The sequence below is a fragment of the Triticum urartu genome, chromosome 5 (assembly GCF_003073215.2).
Source record: "Triticum urartu cultivar G1812 chromosome 5, Tu2.1, whole genome shotgun sequence".
In the NCBI taxonomy this organism is placed as follows: domain Eukaryota; kingdom Viridiplantae; phylum Streptophyta; class Magnoliopsida; order Poales; family Poaceae; genus Triticum; species Triticum urartu.
In genome coordinates, this window is record NC_053026.1 from 647,558,116 (window position 1) to 647,583,664 (window position 25,549).

A 25,549-nucleotide genomic window follows, 5' to 3' on the forward strand; every position below is an offset into this window, starting at 1 on the left:
TTCAAGGTGGTACTAATTTTGTGTGTCCGCGTGGGAGAAAAGGAAAAAATGTTCGTCCAAAATCGGCCCATCGTAGCCTGTCCAGCTAGAGAGGTGCGCTCTGGCCCATTGAATCCCGCAAAAAGAAAAATTGCAGTTGGGCAGGATTGAACTCGTGACCAGCGTCCCAGTATAGCACGTTGCGTCCACCTCATCTAGATAATGCTTGTGTATATAAATAAGAGACAATTCGTAAAATGCTTAAATAGTCCCACCTCGCCAACATACACACAAATCCACCTATTTATATAGTTATGGAAATCAAAATTAATAAGCCGCCATGAGGATCAAGACCCGAATTAAGTAGGCGATTGTTGCGGCCTTAAAAGGAGGAAATTAATGAAAAGAAATACTCCATCCTTTCCGGTTTATAGGGCTTATCTCAAAATTTTAGTTTTTCCATTTTATAAGGCTCAATTTGGTTGTTCCCCATCACATGTTCATGTTGGGGAACGTAGCATAAATTCAAAATTTTCCTACATGTCACCAAGATCTATCTATGGAGTCATCTAGCAACGAGGGAGGAGTGGATCTACATACCCTTGTAGATCGCGCGTGGAAGCGTTCAAGAGAACGGGGTTGATAGAGTCGTACTCGTCGTGATTCAAATCACCGATGATCCTAGCGCCGAACGGACGGCACCTCCGCGTTCAACACACGTACGGAGCAGCGACATCTCCTCCTTCTTGATCCAGCAAGGGGGAAGGAGAGGTTGATGGAGATCCAGCAGCACGACGGCGTGGTGGTGAAAGTAGCGGGATTCCAACAGGGCTTCGCCAAGCGCTGCGGGAGGAGGGAGATGTGTCATGGGAGTGAGAGGGAGGCGCCAGGGCTTAGGTGTTGCTGCCCTCCCTTCCCCCACTATATATAAGGCCAAGGGAGAGGGGGGCGCAGCCTTGGCCCTTCCTCCAAGGAAGGGTGTGGCCAAGGGAGGAGTCCCTCCTCCCCAAGGCACCTCGGAGGTGCCTTCCCCCTTTAGGACTCTTCCTTTCCCTTTTCTCTTAGCGCATGGGCCTCTTAGGGCTGGTGCCCTTGGCCCATATAGGCCAAGGCGCACCCCCTACAGCCCATGTGGCCCCCCGGGGCAGGTGGCCCCACCCGGTGGACCCCCAGGACCCTTCCGGTGGTCCCGGTACAATACCGATGACCCCGAAACTTGTCCCGATGGCCGAAATAGCACTTCCTATATATAATTCTTTACCTCCGGACCATTCCGGAACTCCTCGTGACGTCCGGGATCTCATCTGGGACTCCGAACAACTTTCGGGTTACCGCATACTAATATCTCTATAACCCTAGCGTCACCGAACCTTAAGTGTGTAGACCCTACGGGTTCGGGAGACATGCAGACATGACCGAGATGACTCTCCAGTCAATAACCAACAGCGGGATCTGAATACCCATATTGGCTCCCACATGTTCCACGATGATCTCATCGGATGAACCACGATGTCAAGGACTTAATCAATCCCGTATACAATTCCCTTTGTCTAGCGGTACGATACTTGCCCGAGGTTCGATCGTCGGTATCCCGATACCTTGTTCAATCTCGTTACCGGCAAGTCTCTTTACTCGTTTCGTAACACATCATCCCGTGATCAACTCGTTGATCACATTGTGCACATTATGATGATGTCCTACCGAGTGGGCCCAGAGATACCTCTCCGTTTACACGGAGTGACAAATCCCAGTTCTCGATTCGTGCCAACCCAACAGACACTTTCGGAGATACCTGTAGTGTACCTTTATAGCCACCCAGTTACGTTGTGACGTTTGGCACACCCAAAGCACTCCTACGGTATCCGGGAGTTGCACAATCTCATGGTCTAAGGAAATGATACTTGACATTAGAAAAGCTTTAGCATACGAACTACATGATCTTGTGCTAGGCTTAGGATTGGGTCTTTGTCCATCACATCATTCTCCTAATGATGTGATCCCGTTATCAACGACATCCAATGTCCATGGTCAGGAAACCGTAACCATCTATTGATCAACGAGCTAGTCAACTAGAGGCTTACTAGGGACATGGCGTTGTCTATGTATCCACACATGTATCTGAGTTTCCTATCAATACAATTCTAGCATGGATAATAAACGATTATCATGAACAAGGAAATATAATAATAACTAATTTATTATTGCCTCTAGGGCATATTTCCAACAGTCTCCCACTTGCACTAGAGTCAATAATCTAGTTCACATCGATATGTGATTAACACTCAAGGTCACATCCCCATGTGACTAACACCCAAAGAGTTTACTAGAGTCAATAATCCAGTTCACATTACCATGTGATTAACACTCGATGAGTTCTGGGTTTGATCATGTTATGCTTGTGAGAGATGTTATAGTCAACGGGTCTGCAACATTCAGATCCGTATGTACTTCGCAAATTTCTATGTCATCTTGTAGATGCAACTACTACGCTACATTTGGAGCCACTTCAAATAATTGTTCTACTTGGAGCTATTCTAAATTGTTGCTCCATTATACGTATCCGGTATCTCTACTCAGAGCTATCCGGATAGGTGTTAAGCTTGCATCGACGTAACCCTTTACGAAGAACTCTTTTACCACCTCCATAATCGAGAAAATTCCTTAGTCCACTAGTTACTAAGGATAACTTTGACCGCTGTCCTGTGATCCATTCTTGGATCACTCTTGTACCCCTTGACTGACTCATGGCAAGGCACACTTCAGGTGCGGCACACAGCATAGCATACTGTAGAGAGCCTATGACAAAAGCATAGGGGACGTCCTTCGTCCTTCCTCTTTCTTCTGCTGTGGTCGAGCTTTAAGTCTTAACTTCATACCTTACAACTCAGGCAAGAACTCCTTCTTTGACTGATCCATCTTGAACACCTTCAAGATCATGTCAAGGTATGTGCTCATTTGAAAGAACCATTAAGCGTTTTGATCTATCCTTATAGATCTTGATACTCAATGTTCAAGTAGCTTAATCCAGGCTTTTCATTGAAAAAACTTTTCAAATAACTCTGCATGCTTTCCAGAAATTCTACATCATTTCTGATCAACAATATGTTAACAACATATACTCATCAGAAATTCTATAGTGCTCCCACTCACTTCTTTGGAAATACAAGTTTCTCATAAACTTTGTATAAACCCAAAATCTTTGATCATCTCATCAAAGCATACATTCCAACTCCGAGATGCTTACTCCAGTCCTTAGAAGGATAGCTGGAGCTTTGCATACTTGTTAGCATCTTTCAGGATTGACAAAACCTTCCGGTTGTATCACATACAACCTTTCCTCAAGAAAATCGTTGAGAAAACGATGTTTTGGCATCCTATCTGCAAGATTTCATAAATAATGCAGTAATCGCTAATATAATTCCAACAGACTCTTAGCATCGCTACGAGTGAGAAAGTCTCATCGTAGTCAACTCCTTGAACTTGTCGGAAAACATCTTAACGACAAGTCGAGCTTTCTTAATGGTGATACTTACCATCATTGTCCGTCTTCCTTTTAAAATCCATCTGTACTCAACAACCTTACGACTATCGAGCCGTTCTGCCAAAGTTTACACTTTGTTTTCATACATGGATCCTCTCTCGGATTTTATGGCCTCGAGCCATTTATTGGAATCCGGGCCCACCATTGCTTCTCCATAGCTCGTAGGTTCATTGTTGTCTAGCAACATGACTTCCAAGACAGGATTACGTACCACTCTGAAGTAGTACGCATCCTTGTCATCCCACGAGGTTTGGTAGTGACTTGATCTGAAGTTTCATGATCACTATCATAAGCTTCCATTTCAATTGGTGTAGGTGCCACAGGAACAACTCCCTGTGCCCTGTCACACACTAGTTGAAGAGACGGTTCAACAAACTCATCAAGTCTCCACCATCCTCCCACTCAATTCTTTCGAGAGAAACTTTTCCTCGAGAAAGGACCCGATTCTAGAAACAATCCCTTATTGCTTTCGGATCTGAGACAGGAGGTATACCCAACTGTTTTGGGTGTCCTATGAAGATGTATTTATCCTCTTTGGGTTCGAGCTTATCAGCCTAAAACTTTTTCACATAAGCGTCGCAGCCCCAAACTTTTAAGAAATGACAGCTTAGGTTTCTCTAAACCATAGTTCATACGGTGTCATCTCATCGGAATTTACGTGGTGCCCTATTTAAAGTGAATGTGGTTGTCTCTAATGCCTAACCCATAAACTATCGTGGTAATTCGATAAGAGACATCATGGTATGCATCATATCCAATAGGGTGCAGTTATGATGTTCGGACACACCATCACACTATGGTGTTCCAGGCTGTATTAGTTGTGAAACAATTTCTACAATGTCTTAATTCTGTGCCAAACTCGTAATTCAGATATTCATCTCCATGATCATATCATAGATATTTTATCCTCTTGTCACGACGATCTTTCAACTTCACCATGAAATTACTTGAACCTTTCAATAATTCAGACTCGTGATTTATCAAGTAAATGTACTCAACATCTACTCAAATCATCTGTGAAGTAAGAACATAATGATATCCACTACACGCCTCAGCACTCATTGGACTGCACACATCAAAATGTATTTCTTCCAACAAGTTGCTTTCTAGTTCCATTTTACTGAAAACGAGGCTTTCAGTCATCTTGCCCATGTGGTATGATTTGCATGTCTCAAGTGATTCAAAATTAAGTGAGTCCAAACGGTCCATTTGCATGGAGTTTCTTCATGCATATACACCAATAGACATGGTTCGCATGTCTCAAACCTTTCAAAACAAGTGAGCCCAAAGATCCATCAACATGGAGCTTCTTCATGCGTTTTATACCGATATGACTTACGTGGCAGTGCCACAAGTAGGTGGTACTATCATTACTATCTTTTGGCATGAACATGTGTATCACTACGATCGAGATTCAATAAACCATTCATTTCAGGTGTAAGACCATTGAAGGTATTATTCAAATAAACAGAGTAACCATTATTCTCTTTAAATGAATAACCGTATTGCGATAGACATAATCCAATCATGTCTATGCTCACGCAAACACCAATCTCAATGGTAGAGGGAGCGTACGATATTTGATCAACCTTGGAAATACTTCCAACACATATCGTCATCTCACCTTTAGTTAGTCTCCATTTATTCCGTAGCTTTTATTTCGAGTTACTAACACTTAGCAACCGAACCGGTATCTAATACCCTGGTGCTACTAGGAGTACTAGTAAAGTACACATCAACACAATGTATATCCAATATACTTCTATCGACCTTGCCAGCCTTCTCATCTACCAAGTATCTAGGGTAATTCTGCTCCAGTGGTTGTTCCCCTTATTATAGAAGCACTTAGTCTCGGGTTTGGGTTCAACCTTGGGTTTCTTCACTAGAGCAGCAGCTGAATTGCCGTTTCATGAAGTATCCCTTCGTGCCCTTGCCCTTCTTGAAACTAGTGGTTTCACCAACCATCAACAATTGATGCTCCTTGATTTCTACTTTTGTGGTGTCAAACATCGCGAATATCTCAAGGATCATCATATATGTCCCTGATATATTATAGTTCATCACGAAGCTCTAGCAGCTTGGTGGTAATGACTTCGGAGAAACATCACTTTCTCATCTGGAAGATCAACTCCCACTCGATTCAAATGATTGTTGTAATCAGACAATCTGAGCACAAGCTCAACAATTGAGCTTTTCTCCCTTAGTTTGCAGGCTAAGAAAATCATCGGAGGTCTTATACCTCTTGACGTGGGCACGAGCCTGAATCCCAATTTCAGTCCTTGGAACATCTCATATGTTCTGCGATGTTTCAAAAACGTCTTTGGTGCCTCAATTCTAAACCATTTAGCATTACGCACTGAACTATCATGTAATCATCAAAATGTGTATGTCAGATGTTCGCAACATCCATAGACAACGTTCGAGGTTCAGCACACTGAGCGGTGCATTAAGGACATAAGCCTTCTATGAAGCAATGAGGACAATCCTCAGTTTACGGACCTAGTCCGCATAATTGCTACTATCAACTTTCAACTAAATTTTCTCTAGGAACATAACTAAACAGTAGAACTGAAGCGCGAGCTACGACATAATTTGCGAAGACCTTTTGACTATGTTCAGGATAATTAAGTTCATCTTATGAACTCCCACTCAGATAGACATCCCTCTAGTCATCTAAGTGATTACATGATCCGAGTCAACTAGGCCGTGTCCGATCATCACGTGAGACGGACTAGACAACATCGGTGAACATCTTCATGTTGATCGTATCTTCTATACGACTCATGCTCGACCTTTCGGTCTCTTGTGTTCCGAGGCCATGTCTGTACATGCTAGGCTCGTCAACTTAACCTAAGTGTTTCGCATGTGTTCCGAGGCCATGTCTGTACATGCTAGGCTCGTCAACACCCGTTGTATTCGAACGTAAGAATCTATCACACCCGATCATCATGTGGTGCTTCGAAACGACGAACTTTCGCAACGGTGCACAGTTAGGGGGAACACCTTCTTGAAATTTTAGTGAGGGATCATCTTATTTACTACCGTCGTTCTAAGTAAACAAGATGCAAAAACATGATAAACATCACATGCAATCAAATAATAGTGACATGATATGGCCAATATCATATAGCTCCTTTGATCTCCATCTTGGGGCTCCATGATCATCTTGTCACCAGCATGACACCATGATCTCCATCATCATGATCTCCATCATCGTGTCTCCATGAAGTTGCTCGCCAACCATTACTTCTACTACTATGGCTACCGGTTAGCAATAAAGTAAAGTAATTACATGGCGTTGTTCAATGACACGCAGGTCATACAATAAATAAAGACAACTCCTATGGCTCCTGCCGGTTGTCATACTCATCGACATGCAAGTCGTGATTCCTATTACAAGAACATGATCAATCTCATACATCACATATATCATTCATCACATCCTTTTGGCCATATCACATCACATGGCATACCCTGCAAAAACAAGTTAGACGTCCTCTAATTGTTGTTTGCATGTTTTACGTGGCTGCTATGGGTTTCTAGGAAGAACGTTTCTTACCTACGCAAAACCACAACGTGATATGCCAATTGCTATTTGCCCTTCATAAGGACCCTTTTCATCGAATCCAATCCGACTAAAGTGGGAGAGACAGACACCCGCTAGCCACCGTATGCAACAAGTGCATGTCAGTCGGTGGAACCAGTCTCACGTAAGAGTACGTGTAAGGTCGGTCCGGGCCGCTTCATCCCACGATGCCACCGAATCAAGATTGGACTAGTAACAGTAAGCATATTGAACAAAATCAACGCCCACAACTACTTTGTGTTCTACTCGTGCATAGAAACTACGCATAGACCTAGCTCATGATGCCACTGTTGGGGAACGTAGCATAAATTCAAAATTTTCCTACGTGTCACCAAGATCTATCTATGGAGTCATCTAGCAACGAGGGAGGAGTGGATCTACATACCCTTGTAGATCGCGCGTGGAAGCGTTCAAGAGAACGGGGTTGATGGAGTCGTACTCGTCCTGATTCAAATCACCGATGATCCTAGCACCGAACGGACGGCACCTCCGCGTTCAACACACGTACGGAGCAGCGACATCTCCTCCTTCTTGATCCAGCAAGGGGGAAGGAGAGGTTGATGGAGATCCAGCAGCACGACGGCGTGGTGGTGGAAGTAGCGGGATTCCAACAGGGCTTCGCCAAGCGCTGCGGGAGGAGGGAGATGTGTCATGGGAGGGAGAGGGAGGCGTCAGGGCTTAGGTGTTGCTGCCCTCCCTTCCCCCACTATATATAGGGCCAAGGGAGATGGGGGGGGGCGCAGCCTTGGCCCGTCCTCCAAGGAAGGGTGCGGCCAAGGGAGGAGTCCCTCCTCCCCAAGGCACCTCGGAGGTGCCTTCCCCCTTTAGGACTCTTCCTTTCCCTCTTCTCTTGGCGCATGGGCCTCTTGGGGCTGGTGCCCTTGGCCCATATAGGCCAAGGCGCATCCCCTACAGCCCATGTGGCCCCCCGGGGCAGGTGGCCCCACCCGGTGGACCCCCGGGACCCTTCCGGTGGTCCCGGTACAATACCGGTGACCCCGAAACTTGTCCAGATGGCCGAAATAGCACTTCCTATATATAATTCTTTACCTCCGGACCATTCCGGAACTCCTCATGACGTTCGGATCTCATCCGGGACTCCGAACAACTTTCGGGTTACCGCATACTAATATCTCTATAACCCTAGCGTCACCGAACCTTAAGTGTGTAGACCCTACGGGTTCGGGAGACATGCAGACATGACCGAGATGACTCTCCAGTCAATAACCAACAGCGGGATCTGAATACCCATATTGGCTCCCACATGTTCCACGATGATCTCATCGGATGAACCACGATGTCAAGGACTTAATCAATCCCGTATACAATTCCCTTTGTCTAGCGGTACGATACTTGCCCGAGGTTCGATCGTCGGTATCCCGATACCTTGTTCAATCTCGTTACCGGCAAGTCTCTTTACTCGTTTCGTAACACATCATCCCGTGATCAACTCGTTGATCACATTGTGCACATTATGATGATGTCCTACCGAGTGGGCCCAGAGATACCTCTCCGTTTACACGGAGTGACAAATCCCAGTCTCGATTCATGCCAACCCAACAGACACTTTCGGAGATACCTGTAGTGTACCTTTATAGCCACCCAGTTACGTTGTGACGTTTGGCACACCCAAAGCACTCCTACGGTATCCGGGAGTTGCACAATCTCATGGTCTAAGGAAATGATACTTGACATTAGAAAAGCTTTAGCATACGAACTACATGATCTTGTGCTAGGCTTAGGATTGGGTCTTTGTCCATCACATCATTCTTCTAATGAGGTGATCCCGTTATCAACGACATCCAATGTCCATGGTCAGGAAACCGTAACCATCTATTGATCAACGAGCTAGTCAACTAGAGGCTTACTAGGGACATGGTGTTGTCTATGTATCCACACATGTATCTGAGTTTTCTATCAATACAATTCTAGCATGGATAATAAACGATTATCATGAACAAGGAAATATAATAATAACTAATTTATTATTGCCTCTAGGGCATATTTCCAATAGTTCAGACTTCAAGGTGCATTAAATCATTGCATGCAAGTATTAAGAGAAAACTGACCAATGCATGCACTTTATGCATGCATGCATTGCAATTAATGCATTCGTAAACATAATTTTTTGAGGAAAACAAGAGCATTAATTAGGTGCTTTTGCAAACTATAAAAAATATTCCACCACTCATCATCTACATTGGTTGATGAGATTTTTGAATTGAGCCTTATAAACCAGAAAGGAGGGAGTATATTCTGACTTGCTAGAATTAAAGGGAAATAAGAGATACGGAATTGAGCCATATATGGTGGGAATTAATATGCAGCCAATCGCGTGGATTGATGGAATTAATGGAATAGAATGTAGGAGTATTAAATAGATCATGGTAAATAAGACATGAATTAAATACAGGATGTTGTTGAGACCTTGGAAAGAAAAGATTCATAGGAAACCCGCAGCCAACAATGTGGCACATGCCCAATAGAAAAGTCCACAGTGTGGGGACCTTAAAATAGAAGGAATTAATGGAAAAAAGAGATTCACACCGCTGCAACTATCAGATCTTCCTGATGATAGTGACACTGTTGTCGTAGGCTACAATAGCAAAGATTGCTATCGGCTACACAACACGTTCATATGTTAAATAGTCCCGTCTTTCTCATTTATCCTGCAACCCATCAATTTATATACATCTGGGTATCAACAAGTTGTTTTGGGAATTTATAAGCAGAGGATGAGGCGATGATCTGATTTATCCCCAGAGAAACAGGAGATGAGGTCGAGAAAGGCCTAATTAAAGGTTGCGAAATGAGTCCATGAAATACATTAGAGGAATGGAATTAAATGTTGCGCAGTGAACAACAACGCTGTCCAGAGAAATTATCCATGCATCAAACAGAGGGAATGAGAAAGGGAGTATCGGAAGTTAATTTTGTGGTCTAAAAATTACGCATGTGGTTCAAAGTACAATGTTACACGTTAAATACTTAGGACGCCTTAAACCAAATTACGCATGTAGTATTACGTCTTAAGTAAAATATTTATCCTTTTTAATCGACAATCTCTCACTTTTCTAGGGGCTGACAAACCTTTGTGTGTGCCTCCCTCCACTTCGGATGATGTTTTGGTGCATCGGTGGACTACCCTTTTTTTTGTAGTGCAACACAAGGCGTTGCACTTACACATACAATTTTCACGCACTAAATTTAATATACATCAAATATATTTTTTTCCGTTGCAACGGACGGGCATATTTGCTAGTATAGCTTATATGCATGATGTAATCATATTTGTTTTCATATTAAGTTAATAATATTAATATGTCTTTATGGAACATTAAAAATAGTTAATCACAAATATACCATTTTTTCTTAACTTTTGGGAAGAAATTCGAACCTAACACTGCCAATCCTGGTCCCAAGATGAATCGTCTACTTCCATGCATGGGAGCTACTGACAACACAACATGATGAAAATGTCAGAAATATAATCATAAAAAATGCAGTTAGTACGAAATGCATAATTTTAAATGATCAACGGATAACTTATATAGAAAACTATGTTCACATATGTCTTATATTTAAAAATGCTATCACATTGATTTCAGATTTTCCTTAGACGAAAAAATTAATGTTCTCCCTATTAAACTTTATAAACTTCTAGCCTGCGCATCGAGCGGGCCACTTTTCTAGTTTGTAGCAAAAAATATCAACATTTGCAATTCCAAACATAGATAAACATTCCATAATATTGATTTGATATTGTAAATGTTGATAATATTTTGTATAAATTTAGTCAAATTAGAGATACTTTGACTTGACATAAGACAATTTTTTTTGTAAAAACTGAAAGACGGAGGGAGTACTCGGCATGTAGAGTCGAACGAGGCTTACCGCATGCAGAACTCCGATGTATAGTGGTGCTAAAATCCAGGCGCGGTGATTCTTTGCAACCATCTGCGGTACTAGTATGGTGTTGGCCTACGATCTGGTCACGCTGCCACTCCTTCTGCAGGCAAATAGGCTTTGGCTGAGCGGCTGAGCACGGTGACATGGTGAGCAGTTGGGCACGCGAAGGGCGCAGAGCTCCGGCAGCAGTATTAATCGATCGATGCAATTCCATACTTATTTACGTGCCCGACAAGCGCTCCAGCTGCATGCATGCATATTTTTCCTGTCCTCGGCAATTGTAATTAACCGGTCGGCACGTGCCTGGTCACCACCATAGTGCTTGATTTTTATATTATTACTAGTATTTTTTTAATCTATTCATCTTCAATAATGATAGTACAACGGACACTAAAAATAGTAAAAAATACATTCAGATCCATAGACCACCTATCGACGACTACAAGCATTGAAGCGAACTGAAGCCGTGTCGCTGTCATCGTTCCTTCCTCGCCGGAGCCGGGCAAACCATGTTGTAGTAAACAGTCGAAAAGTCGTCATGTTAAGGCTTCATAGAACCAACACACCAGAACAGCAATCGCCGCACATGAAGAGTGTAGATCAAAAGGATCCAATTTAAAGACACACGAACGAAGATGAACGACAAACAGATCCGAGCAAATCCAACAAAGACAGATCCGTTGGAGACACCTCCACACGCCCATCGATGATGCTAGACGCATCACCGGAACATGGTTAGGCGGGAAGACCTTTATTCCATCTTCAGAGAGCCGCCGCCGTTTTGCCTTCCTGAGCAGAACACAAACCCTGATAAAGTTCGAAAAAGGATCTAAAAATGAAGCCCTTCCTCCGGCAAGGACTGTGACCCACTCCGCCTCCACGGCCCTAAGGTCACCGGAGACGGGACAAACCGGCGCCGACGTTGATGGTGGCAGAGAACCCTAGCTTTTTGGAGACGGTGGCTGGCTAGGTCGCATATGAGTTGGAGTCCTTCGTTTTTATTCACCCGCAAAAACAAAAGATTCATTATTGAATTTACTTTCACATGACATAGATTTGTTACGGTAAATGTTTATATTTTGTTTTATAAATTTGATCAAACTTTACGAAGTTTTGATTTTAGTTAAAACAAATATGCAGTTAAACCTAATACGCAGAGTGAATGAAACGAAGAGAGCACTACTAAATAACTGTGTTTGGAATGAATGGCTCGCCTATGCGCCCACACATGTACGTTACGTAGTACACACCCACATCCCTGTTCAAGGAGAGCTCTGCTCTGCTGTGTGGACATTGGCCGGTGCCAGTAGTGTCAGGTAGTAATTGCGATTTTTCCTGGCACAGGAGTAATGGTGTGTGACTCTTCGTGTGTACTGCGTGGGAGAGGTAAAGGCTGTGGGCAACAGAACCTTTACTAGGCATCACTGCCAGCGGAGCTTTCTGGCTTTTTGGGTAAAGTTCTCTGTATATTAGACAGCTCCAGAAATCACGGTACACCATTGCAAGCAACTGGCAACGTAGGTTTTACAGATGAACCCTTTTGCGTTCGTCACGACAAACGAAGTTAGAGCATGATTGGTTCGATGCCGAAAGTTGGCATGCTAATATTTGGCAAATACGAAATGTTGGCTAGTGATTGGTTGGCTGTCAACTTTTCTTGTCAACCTCACAAAAAGTTGCCAACATTTGATTTTACCAAATGTTGGTTCGCCAAACATTGGCATCAAACCAATTACTTCGCGCACGACCAAATCACCCCCGATCTTTGTAATCAGGGTGATTGGTAGAAAGACAATCAATGCTGCTTATCATGCATCTTATCGAACTCGGACTAGTTTTGTCCCAAGGGTATCTGCAACGCGAACCCGTAAGTTTTCTCACACGGATGCGTGAGGCAGCCGTCCAACTGTAGCCGCATCCGGTCTTTCTTATTTTTTAAGTCCGCACGATCAAATAGCCGCATATATAGAGTGCAGACGCTCAAATAGCCGCATGCAGTACTAGTTCAAATTAAAAAAAGTTCAAATATTACATCCCAATATTGTTCTCCTCTTTAACTGCCCACTGATGCTCAATCAGATCTTCATTCAGCTGCTCGTGAGTTGGTCAACGTCGAATCTGATAGATTTGAAGAAACTCTTAAAATATGGCCGGATTCTGGTCTAGAAGTTGGATATGATGATGGTAGGCGTCTTAACATGACCCTTATATTGCCCCTGTAAAGCTTTCGACCAGTTCTTCCATTTCCAATGTATGCAATTAAGAGATATAAGCAAACCTGGACATCCTCTTGTTTCTGAGATTGTCAAGAGCCTCTCGGTGTCTGCCACAGTTGGTTCTCTCAGGTACCCAGGTCCAAACACATCGATCACGCCAGTTGCAAACGTGACCGTGGCATCTTCGCATGTGCTCCCAGACATCTTTAGGTACTCGTGACACAAATCAGTAGACGTGCCATATGCAAGCATCTGTAGTGCGGCCGTGCACTTCTGGTAACCAGAGAAGCCAATCGTTCTCACAACGTCCTTCTTGAAGACGAAGTAGTCATCATAGGACCAGACGACATGGTATAGACGGTCGAAGACATTCTTGTGCATCCGAAAACAGAGGTGAAAATGGTAAGCGAAGAGTGCATCCAAGGCAAAGTAGCCGCCATCAGTGTCAGATGGCCGCGCGCCCTGTTGCAGTTGAGTGATACGTCCATTTTGCATCTTGTTTACCTACTGTTATTTATAATGTTTGTATGCATAATAATGCTTTTTGGAGTAATTCTAATGCATTTTCTCTCATAATATGCAAAGTTCACACAAAGAAGGAGAATACTGGCAAGCGGAATTCTGGACCTGAAAAAGCTACGTCAGGCCAACTATTCTGCACAACTCCAAATGAGCTGAAACTTCAGGGGGATTTTTTATGGAATATATAAGAATTATTAGAGCATAACTACCAGAGGAGGCCCACCAGGTGGGCACAACCCACCTGGGCGCGCCAGGGAGCCCAGGCGCGCCCTGGTGGGTTGTGCCCTCCTCGGCCCACCACCGGTGCCCCTCTTCTGGTATATAAGTCATTTTGACCTAAATAAATAAGGGGAGGACTTTCGTGACGAAGTGCCGCCGTCTCGAGGTGGAACTTGGGCAGGAGCACTTTTGCCCTCCGGCGGAGCGATTCCGTAGGGGGGACTTCTCTCCCGGAGGGGGAAATCATCGTCATCATCATCACCAACGACTCTCTCATCTTGGAGAGGGCAAACTCCATCAACATCTTCAACAGCACCATCTCCTCTCAAACCCTAGTTCATCTCTTGTGTTGAATCTTTGTACCGGAACCTTAGATTGGTGCTTGTGGGTGACTAGTAGTGTTGATTACATCTTGTAATTGATTACTATATGGTTTATTTGGTGGAATATTATATGTTCAGATCCATTATGCTATTTAATACCCCTCTGATCTTGAGCATGATTATCATTTGTGAGTAGTTACTTTTTTTCTTGAGGTCACGGGATATATTTTGTTGCAGGTAATCATGTGAATTTGATATGTGTTTGATATTTTGATGGTATATATGTTGTGATTCCCTCAGTGGTGGCATGTGAATGTTGACTACTTGGCACTTCACCATATTGGGCCCTAAGGGAATGCATTATGGAGTATTTATTAGATGATGGGATGCGAGAGTGATAGAAGCTTAAACTCTAGTTTATGCACTACTTCGTATGGGACTGATTTTGATCCAAAAATTTAATGCTATGGTTAGATTTATTCTTAAGTGACTAGATGAAATTTCCGTGTACCCTCAAGAACGCTTTGCTTATCATATGAGACTGTTTTGTCCTGTCCTTTGCCTCAAAAGGATTGGGCTACCTTGCTGCACTTTTGTTACCGTTACCATTACTTGCTCATTACAAATTATCTTGCTATCAAACTACTCGTTACTTATAATTTCAGTGCTTGAAGAGAATACCTTGCTGAAAACTACTTGTTATTTCCTTCTGCTCCTCGGTGTGTTCGACACTCTTACTTATCGAAAGGACTACGATTGATCCCCTATACTTGTGGGCCATCAAGGCTCTTTTCTGGAGCTGTTTCCAGGGAGGGAAGCACTCTTGGTAAGTGGAAATCGGTAAGGAAAAATTATTACTACTTGCTGAAATTTATTGTCACTTGTTTCTATAGAGAACAATCCTTTGAGGGGTTTGTTCAGGGTATCTTCACCTCGACCGGAACCACAATTAGTTTCCACTCAACCTACTGCACGTACTGAAAATATTGGTTATGAAATTCCTTCGGGTATGATAGAACAACTGCTAGTTAATCCTTATGCAGGAGATGGAACCGAACATCCTGATATGCACTTGATATATGTGGATGAAATTTGTGGATTATTTAAGTTTACAGGTTTACCCGGAGATGAAGATAAGAAGAAGGTTTTCCCTTTATCTTTGAACGAAAAAGCATTGGCGTGGTATAGGCTATGCGATGATATTGGATCTTGGAATTGGAATCGATTGAAACTGGAATTTCCCCAAAAAATTTATCCTATGCATCTAGTTCATCGTGATCGGAATTACATACATAATTTTTGGCCTCTGAAGGAGAAATTATAGCTCTAGCTTGGGGGAGGCTTAAGTCAATGTTATATTCATGCCCCAATCATGAGCTCTCAAGAGAAATTATTATTCAAAATTTTTATGCTCGGCTTTCTAGTGATGATCAATCCATGCTTGATACGTCTTGTACTGGTTCCTTTATGAAGAAGACTATTGAATTCAGGCGGGATCTTTTAGAAAGAATTAAACGCAACTATGAAGATTGGGAACTCGAGGAAGGTAAAGAGTCGGGTATTAAGCTTAGGTATGATTGTGTTAAATCTTTTATGAATACCGATGCTTTTCAAAAATTTAGCACTAAATATGGACTTGACTCTGAGATAGTAGCCTCCTTTTGTGAATCATTTCATACTCATGTTGATCTCACTATAAGGAGAAGTGGTTAAAGTATCACCCACCTATTAAAGAAGAAATTGAAGAACCGGTAATAGGTAAAGATGAAACTATTATTTATAATGTTGATCCAGTTGTTCCTACTACTTATATTGAAAAACCACCTTTCCCTGTTAGGATAAAGCAACATGCTAAAGTTTCAACTGTGGTCAACAAAAGTTATATAAGATCACCTAAATCGGCTGAACAAATCAAAGTAGAACCTAGTGTTGCTATGGTTAAATATCTCCTGGTAGAAAATATAGATGTGCGTGTTATTTACTTCTGTGATGAAGCTGCTAGAATTGCCAAACCCGATGAAAAAGATAAACATAGACCTGTTTGTTGTCATGTCTGTTGTCTCAGTCAAAACATGAGATCCCTGTTATCATTGTCTATGTGACTTAGGTGCTAGCGTGAGTGCTATTCCTTTTACCTTATATCAAGAAATTATGAATGACATAGCACCAGCTGAAATAGAAGACATAGATGCTACTATTAAAATTGCTAATAGAGACAACATCACACCACTTCAGATTGTTAGAGATGTTGAAGTCTTGTGCGGGAAAATAAAATATCCTACTGATTTTCTTGTTCTTGGTTTCCCAAAAGATGACTTTTGTCCCATTATCTTTGGTAGATCATTCTTAAACATTATTAATGCTAAAATAGATTGTGAGAAACAAATTGTCGGTGTTAGTTTGGTGACGAGTCTCATGAGTTTAATTTTGATAAGTTTAGTAGAAAGCATCATAAGGAAGAATTACCTAGTAAGGATGAAATAACTGTTCTTGCTTCTATTGCCATGCCTCCTACTGATCCACTAGAACAATATTTGCTAGACCATGAAAATGATATGCATATGCATCAAAGAAATGAGATGGATACACATTTTCTTTGAAAAACGACCTCTACTTAAACACAATTTTCCTATTAAAACTTCAGGAGGTCCTCCTCCACCTTAAGGTGATCCTGTGTTCGAATTAAAACAATTGCCAGATGATACATCTCCAACGTATCTATAATTTTTGATTGTTCCATGCTATTATATTATCTATTTTGGATGTTTTATATGCATTAGTATGCTATTTTATATTATTTTTGGGACTAACTTATTAACCTAGAGCCTAATGCCAATTTTTGTTTCCCTTGTTTTTGAGCTTCACAGAAAAGGAATATCAAACGGAGTCCAAATGGAATAAAACTTTCGCGATGGTTTTTCTTGGTCCAAAAGACACCTAGGAGACTTGGAATGCAAGTCAGAAGAGCCACGAGGCGGCAACAAGGGTGGAGGGCACGCCCTAGGGGGGGCTCCCCCTACCTTGTGGGCCCCTCGGTGACCTTCAGACCTAGTTCTTCCTCCTATATATTCACATATATTTCTGAACCTCCAGAAGCATCCAAGAAAACACTTTTCCACCACCGCAACTTTCTGTTCCCGTGAGATCCCATCTTTGGGCCTTTTCCGGCATCCTACCGGAGGGGGATTCGATCACGGAGTGCTTCTACATCAAATCCATTGCCCTTCCGATGAAGCGTGAGTAGTTTACCACAGACCTACGGGTCCATAGCTAGTAGCAAGATGGCTTCTTCTCTCTCTTTGATTCTCAATACCATTTTCTCCTCGATGTTCTTGGAGATCTATCCGACGTAATGTTGTTTTGTGGTGTGTTTGTCGAGATCCGATGAATTGTGGATTTACGATCAGATTATCTATGAATATTATTTGAGTCTTCTCTGAATTCGTATATTCATGATTTGATATCTTTGTATTTCTCTTTGAATTATCGGTTTGGTTTGGCCAACTAGATTGGTTTTTCTTGCAATGGGAGAAGTGCTTAGTTTTGGGTTCAATCTTGCGGTGTCCTCACCCAGTGACAAAGTAGGGGTAGCAAGGCACGTATTGTATTGTTTCCATCGAGGATAAAAGGTGGGGTTTACATCATATTGCTTGAGTTTTTTTCTCTACATCATGTCATCTTACTTAAAGGTTTACTCTTTCTTTATGAAATTAATACTCTAGATGTAGGCAGGAGCCGGTCGATGTGTGGAGTAATAGTAGTAGATGCAGGCAGAAGTCGGTCTACTTGACATGGACGTGATGCCTATGTTACATAATCATTGCCTTGGATATCGTCATAACTTTGCGCTTTTCTATCAGTTGCTCGACAGTAATTTGTCCACCCACCATATTATTTGCCCTCATGGTAGAAGCCTCTAGTGAAACCTATGGCCCCCGGGTCTATCTTCCATCATATTAGTTTCCAATTTACTATTATTGCAATCTTTTATTTTCAGATTTATAAACCAAAGAACCCAAAATTATTTTATCTTTTGTTTAATTTTATTTATCTCTATGAGATCTCACCTTTGCAAGTCACCGTGAAGGGATTGACAACCACTTTATCGCGTTGGGTGCAAGTGTTTGATTGTTTGTGCAGGTGCATCTATTGGGGACTTGTGCGTTTCTCCTATGGATTGATACCTTGCTTATGGATTGATACCTTGCTTCTTAACTGAGGGAAATACTTATCTCAAATGTGCTGCATCACCCTTTCCTCTTCAAGAGAAAAACCAACACAAGCTCAAGAAGTAGCAGGAAGAATTTCTCGTGCAGTTCCCGTGGAGATCTACGCCAAGCCTACCAAGTACCCATCATAACTATCATCTCTTGCATTACATTATTTGCCATTTTCCTCTTGTTTTCCTCTCCCCCACTTCTAAAACGATTTTCAAAAAGATTTGCCCTTTTCTTTGCCCTTCTTCCATTCATCTTTTTGTTTGCTTTTTGGTTGCTCGTGTGTTGGATTGTTTACTTTGTCACGATGGCTCAAGAGAATACCAAATTGTGTAACTTTTCCAATACTAACAATAATGATTTTATTAGTACTCTGATTGCTCCCGCCAGTAGTGCGGAATCTTATGAATTTAATGCCTCTTTGCGGAATGTTGTTATGAAAGATCAATTTTGCGGCCTTCCTAGTGAAGATGCCGCATCCCATCTAAATAATTTCGTTGAGTTGTGTGATATGCAAAATAAGAAAAATGTGGATAATGATATTGTTAAATTGAAGCTATTTCATTTTCACTTGGATATCGTGCTATGACACGTCTCCGCCGTATCTATAATTTTTTATTGTTCCATGCCAATATTCTACAACTTTCATATACTTTTGGCAACTTTTTATACTATTTTTGGGACTAACATATTGATCCAGTGCCCAGTGCCAGTTCCTGCTTTTTGCATGTTTTTTGTTTCGCAGAATATCCATATCAAACGGAGTCCAAACGGGATAAAAACTGACGGAGATTTTTTCCAAATATATATGATTTTTGGGAAGAAGAATCCACGCGAGACGGTGCCCAAGGTGGCCACGAGGCAGGGGGCGCGCCCCTGACTCTCATGGGCCACCCGTAAGGCGGTTGATGCCCTTCTTTTGCCGCAAGAAAGCTAATATCCGGATAGAGATCGTGTTAAAATTTCATCCCAATCGGAGTTACGGATCTTCGGGAATATAAGAGATGGTGAAAGGGAAGAATCTGGGAACGCAGAAACAGAGAGAGACAGAGAGACAGATCCAATCTCGGAGGGGCTCTCGCCCCTCCCACAATATGGAGACCAAGGACCAGAGGGGAAACCCTTCTCCCATCTAGGGAGGAGGTCAAGGAAGAAGAAGAAGGAGGGAGGTTCTCTCCCCCTCGCTTCTGGTGGCACCGGAGTGCCACCGGGGGCCATCATCATCACCGCACTCTTCACCAACAACTTTACCGCCATCATCACCAACTCTTCCCCCCTCTATGCAGCGGTGTAATCTCTACTTAAACATGGTGCTCAACGCTATATATTATTTCCCAATGATGTATGGCTATCCTATGATGTTTGAGTAGATCCGTTTTGTCCTATGGGCTATTTGATGATCGTGATTGGTGAGTTGCATGTTTTATTATTGGTGCTGTCCTATGGTGCTCTTCGTGTCGCGCAAGCGTGAGGGATCCCCGCTGTAGGGTGTTCCAATATGTTCATGATTCGCTTATAGTGGGTTGCGGGAGTGACTGAAACACAAACCTGAGTAAGGGGGTTGTTGCGTATGGGCTAAAGAGGACTTGATACTTTAATGCTATGGTCGGGTTTTACCTTAATGATCTTTAGTAGTTGCAGATGCTTGCTAGAGTTCCAATCATAAGTACATATGATCCAAAAGAAAGTATGTTCGCTTAGGCCTCTCCCTCATATAAAATTGCAATAATGATTACCAGTCTAGTTATCGATTCACTACTAGGGAAAAGCCTAGCAGTAGCGCGGGTAAAATGCTTATCAGTAGCGCGGGCAGCTGCGCTACTGATACGGCGCTACAGCTAATGCTTAGCAGTAGCGAATGCTGACCCGCGCTACTGCTATCTAGGGATAGCAGCAGCGGTCGTCGTAAAAACGCGCTGCTACTAATATCTATAGTGCCCTAGTATAAAAGGCACTATTGCTAAGACCTCGCTGCTACTAAAGCCATACCCCACGCTACTGTTATTACTTTCTGATATTTTTTTCTGCTCCATATTTTGTGCTGCTGAATTTTGTTTAGTGTTTTATACAATAGTCTCTAGCATATCATACACATACAAATCTGATCATATCATACACATACAAATAGCCTCATCAAATCGATCATGTCATCACCATAATCATCATCCAACACAAAATGACGTCTCTCTCGAAATAGCGATACAAGTTATGAGATGCCTCAAATACTTGCAACTACATCGTCATCCATCTAAACAATGATATAGACAAGAAGAGGTATCACTATGAGTGAGAGCGGAACTATGCAGTACATGAGGCGGCGGTTATGAGTCCTCTCGCGTTAGCGTGAACCCAAGTAACTAGCTTCTGCTTCATGTCTGCTTTTGAACCATTTATGGCTGGCGCCCGAGAACCGCTCAGATCATTTACCCTGCACATAGTCATCATTTTCCGAATAGAACATGTCCAAAACATCACATGTACAAATATGACATGTCCAAGTTCCAAATGTGACATGTCCAAATCACATGTCCACATATCACACGTCCACTTCAAATTTGCATATAGCAGGAAGAGAATATAGAACTTAAAGAAAAATGCAAGAAGTTTTTTTAAATAGCAACAATTGCTTTAACTAAAAAATAATAAATAGCAACAATTGCTCTAATTCAAAAATAGCAATAGTTTGAAACCTAGGGTTCATACTAAGTACCACTAAAAAATAGCCAATAATCTGTCCTAGGTTTTTTTAACTAGGGTTCATACTAATTGTAATTAACTAACTAGCACTAAAAATAGCCTAGGGTTCATACTAACTAGCACTAAATAGCTAGGGTTCATACTAATAGAGAGAGAGAGAGAGAGCAGAGAGCAGAGAAGAGGGGAGGGGAGAGTGCTTAAAGAGGGCGGAGAGAGAGATGGGGTCGGGGGAGACGGCGACACCGAGGCGCGGCGAGGAGGAGTCGGGGAAGACGGCGGTGAGGCGGGGTCGGGGGAGATGGCAGCGAGGCAGGGTCGAGGGAGACGGCGGCGAGGCGGGGTCGAGGGAGACGGCGGCGGAGAGCGAGGGCAGGGGCTCCGGCAAGGTCGAGGTCGAGGGGGAGGAGCACAGGCGCACAGCGACATCGAGGGCAGACTCCGACGAAGAGCGAGGGCAGGGGTTCCGGCGAGGGCGAGGGCAGGGGCTATGGCGGAGGCGACGAGGGGAGAAGAGAGAGTGGGGAATTGGGGGAGAAAGTAGAGGAGGGAAGCCCGCGTGGGGGTTATGTCAAAATAGCTTTAGCAGTAGCATGGGAAAAGAAAACGCGCTGCTACTAAAATCCATAGCAGTAGCGCGCTCCTCACAAACTCGCTACTGCTAAGCTGGGCCCGTCCTGTGGACAAGTTCGAACTTAGCAGTAGCGCCCTACCCTAAAAGCGCGCTATTACTAATTTGATAGCAGTAGCGCAGTTTGTCGAAGGGCGCTACTTCTATACCTAGCATGTCGGCAATCGTGTGGGAATTATAGTAGTAGCGTGTTTTATTCCTGCCGCGCTACTGCTAAGTGGATAGCAGTAGCGCCCTTTCTAACCACGCGCTACTGCTAAGTAGCAGTAGCGCCTCCTTTTAACACGCGCTACTGGTAAGATTCGGTGTATAAGGTTTTTCCTAGTAGTGATTTCCTAGGGACAAATAACTTTCTTGTAACAACAAGCTCTTTACTAAACCTAACTTAGTTTTGTCTTTATCTAAACAGCCCCTAATTTTTATTTACATGCTCTTTATTATCTTGCAAACCTATCCAACAACACCTACAGAGTACTTCTAGTTTCATACTTGTTCTAGGTAAAGCGAACACCAAGCGTGCGTAGAGTTGTATCGGTGGTCGATAGAACTTGAGGGAATATTTGTTCTGCCTTTAGCTCCTCGTTGGGTTCGACACTCTTACTTATCAAAAACTGTTGTGATCCCCTATACTTGTGGGTTATCATGCTAAAACTTGGTTTTCATCTTTGCCTAAAAATAGTATTGATTCATGGAATAAGTGTAAAGATGCTTTTATTTCCAAGTATTTTCCTCCCTCTAAGATCATCGCCCTTAGGAATGATATTATGAATTTTAAGCAACTGGATCATTAACATGTTGCATAGTCTTGGGAGAGGATGAAATTGATGATACGTAATTGCCGTACTCATGGTTTGAATTTGTGGATGATCATACAATTTTTTATGCCGAATTGAATTTTGCTTCTAGAAATCTCTTAGATTCGGCCGCGGGAGGTACTTTTATGGAAATTACTTTAGGAGAAGCTACTAAACTCCTAGATAATATTATGGTTAATTATTCTCAATGGCATGCCGAAAGATCTTCCACTAGTAAAAAAAGTGCAGATGATTGAAGAGGTTAATCTTTTGAGTGGAAAGATGGATGAACTTATGAAATTGTTTGCTAGCAAGAGTGCTTCTATTGATCCTAATGATATGACTTTGTCCACTTTTATTGAGAATAATAATGAATCTATGGATGTGAATTTTGTTGGTAGGAACAATTTTGGTAATAACACGTATAGAGGTAATTTTAATCCTAGGCCGTTCACTAGTAATTCCTCTAATAATTATGGTAATTCCTACAACAATTCTTATTAAAATTATAATAAGATGTCCTCTGATCTTGAGAGTAGTATTAAATAATTTATGAGTTTGCAAAAGAATTTCATGGTTGAGGAAAAATTGCTTAAGATTGATGATTTGTCTAGGAACGTGGATAGAATTTCTCTTGAGATTGATTATTTGAAAATTAGATCTATTCCACCCAAGTATGGTATTAATGAGTCTCTTAAAACCATGAGAATTTTCATTGATGAATGTAACGAAAGAACCGCTACGATGCGTGCTAGGTGAGATTGGTTTGTAAAAACTTGTTCTTCATTTTCTCGTGAAAAATAATGATGAAAATCTTAAAGTGGTTGGTGTGACTCCTATTGAATCTTTTTTTCTAAAATAAATCTTGATAAAGATGGGACTAGAGATGAGTCAACTTTATCTTGAAGGCATCTCAATGATTCAGAGTTTATAGATCTTCATGGAAAAATTGATAAAAGGGGAATTGGAGAGGTCAAAACTTTAAGTAGTGATGAACCCACTCTTTTGGATTTCAAGGAATTTAATTATGATAATTGTTCTTCAATAGATTGTATTTCCTTGTTGCAATCCATGTTGAATTCTCCTCATGCTTATAATCAAAATAAAGCTTTTACTATAGATATTGTCGATGCTATGATGAAATCTTTTGAGGAAAAACTTTAGTTGGAAATTTCTATCCCTAGAAAGATTTATGATGAGTAGGAACCTACTATTAAGATTAAGATTAAAGATTATGAATGCCATGCTTTGTGTGATTTTTGTGCTTGCATTTCCATGATTCCGAAAACTTTATGTGATGTGTTAGGTTTTCATGAATTGGATGATTGTTCTTCAAATTTGCATCTTGCGGATTCCACTATTGAATACTATGAGAAGTTTGATTCCTTATGATTGTTTTGAGATATGAGGATGGTGATATTAGAGTCATGCTAGTGAGTAATTGTGGATTGCAGAAATAATTTTGTTAAAGTTTGTGATTCTCGTAGCGTGCACGTATGATGAACCATTATGTGATGAAGTCAGAGCATGATTTATTTATTGATTGTCTTTGTTATGAGTGGCGCTTGGGGACGAGCGATGGTCTTTTCCTACGAATCTATCCCCCTAGGAGCATGCACGTAGTAGTTTGTTTTGATGACTAATAGATTTTTGCAATAAGTATGTGAGTTCTTTATGACTAATGTTGAGTCCATGGATTATACGCACTCTCACCATTCCACCATTGCTAGCCCAGGACCTACACACAAATAACAACACCTCACAACCCGACGTGTTAAAGGGGTTGTCAATCCCTTTCGGGTAACGATGCCATAAAATTGTAGTAGATTGAAATAATAGATCGCAAATAAAATAAAGTGCAGCAAAGTATTTTTCTATTTTTGGTTTAATAGATCTAAATAAAAATGTAAAGGAAAAGTAGATCACAAGAAAATATATGAGGAAGAACACCCGGGGGCCATAGGTTTCACTAGTGGCTTCTCTCAAGAAAGATAGGAAACGGTGGGTAAAAAAATTACTATTGGGCAATTGATAGAACCTCAAATAATTATGATGATATCCAGGCAATTTTCATTACATAGGCATCACATCCAAGATTAGTAGACCGACTCCTACCTGCATCTACTACTATTACTCCAGACATTAACCGCTATCCAGCATGCATCTAGTGTATTAAGTTCATGGAAAAACAGAGTAATGCAATAAGAACGATGACATGATGTAGACAAGATCCGTTTGTCTATTGCGTAGATATAGATCCCATCTTTTTCTCCTTAGTAGTAATGATACATATGTGTCAGTTCCCTTTCTGTCACTGGAATCAACCACTGTAAGATCGAATCCACTACCGGGCATCTCTTCCCGTTGCAAGATAAATAGATCAAATTGGCCAAACAAAACCCAAATATCAGAGAAGAAATACGAGGCTAAAAGAGATCATGCATATAAGAAATCAAAGAAACTCAAATAACTTTCATGGATATAAAAAGATATGACTGATCATAAACTCAAAGTTCATCAGATCCCAACAAACACACCGCAAAAAGAGTTACATCATATGGATCTCCAAGAGACCATTGTATTGAGAATCAAGAGAGAGAGAGAGAGAGGGAGAGAGAGAGAGATGAATCCATCTAGCTAATAACTACGGACCCGGAGGACTACAAAGAACTACTCACGCATTATCGGAGAGGCACCAATGGAGGTGGTGATCCCCATCCGAGATGGTGTCTAGATTGGATCTGGTGGTTCTGGACACTGCGGCGGCTGGATGAATATTTCGTCGATGCCCCTCGGGTTTTGGGAATATTTGGGTATTTTTAGAGCAAAGAGGCAGTCCGGGGGCACCCGAGGTGGGCACAACCCACCAGGGCGCGCCTGGGCCTCCTGGCGCGCCCTGGTGCGTTGTCCCCTCCTCG